Raw genomic sequence first — 1,140 nt, 5'->3', positions numbered from 1 at the left:
GAAGGGAGGGAGGGAAGGAAGGAGAGAGGGATGGAGGGAAGGAGGAGAGAGAAAGAAGGGAGGGAGGGAGGAAGGGAGGGAGGGAGGAAGGAGGGAGAAAGAAGGGAGGGAGGAAGGGAGAAAAGGAGGGAAGGAAGGAAGGAGAGAGGGTTGGAGGGAGGGAGGAAGGAGGGAGGGAGGGAGGCCCCAGTCCCCGTCCAGGGCACCCCCAGGTCCCCGGGCTTACAACTTGGGCATCACCTTCAGCTCCTCACTCACCTTCCCCCCTGTATCCACCGTTGCCATAGTCCTGCGGGGTTTCTCTCTTGGTAACATCCCTCCAATACATGCCCTCACCGCCCAGGATATTGCCCCCACTCTGCTCCAGGCCCTCATCACCTCACACCTGGATTGTCGCCACAGCCGCTGCGGGGTCTGCCTGCCTCGAGCCCTCCCCCCACTCAGCCACCAAAGTGATTTTCCTGAAGCTCAGGTGTGATCGTGTACTCCCTTGCTCAATAACCCCCCGTGGCTCCCCAGAGCCTCTTGGAGGAAACAGATTGCTCAGTTCGGCATCCCAAGTCCTTGCTAGCCTGCCCTTCCTCCCTCCCCGGCCCCCTGACACTCCTCCTGCAGTCCAGAGCACCGGCCTCCTCGCTCTTCCGCGTGTCCCCACCTCAGGCATTCTCTGGCTGGCCCCTGCCTGGAAGCGTCTCCCTCCTCATCCCGGCCTCCTTCAGGTCTCAGCTAAAACTCCAGCTTCTGCGGGGAGCCCTTCCCTGGCCTCCCTCTGGGACCCCGTCCCATCTAACCTGTCTGTTGTCTTGTTAGACAGCGATGCCTGGAATACCGTGGTGGAGGAAATGGAGTCTTCTGCCGGGAGACTCGGGAGCTGCTGCCCCAGAGACCAGCAGGTCGTGGCAGGTGGACCCTGGAGAAGCTCGGAGGCTAGTTTGTTGAAATAAGCGTTCGATGATTTGACTCCGACTCATATCTGAACACTGATTCCTCTTGCCAATGTGGCAGGGAGGGAATTATTGGAGTCTGTGAAAAAAAGTTGGGAGTAGGAGGTGACCCCAAGCCTAGAATGCATCCCCAGTATAGCAGGGCTGCCGGGGTGGGCTCTGGGCTGCTGAATGGTCTCTGGGCTGTGGGGTGGGC

The sequence above is a fragment of the Vombatus ursinus genome, unplaced genomic scaffold (genome assembly GCF_900497805.2).
Source record: "Vombatus ursinus unplaced genomic scaffold, bare-nosed wombat genome assembly UNPS02012147.1, whole genome shotgun sequence".
Classification (NCBI taxonomy): Eukaryota; Metazoa; Chordata; class Mammalia; order Diprotodontia; family Vombatidae; genus Vombatus; species Vombatus ursinus.
This window is presented reverse-complemented; position numbering follows the sequence as displayed.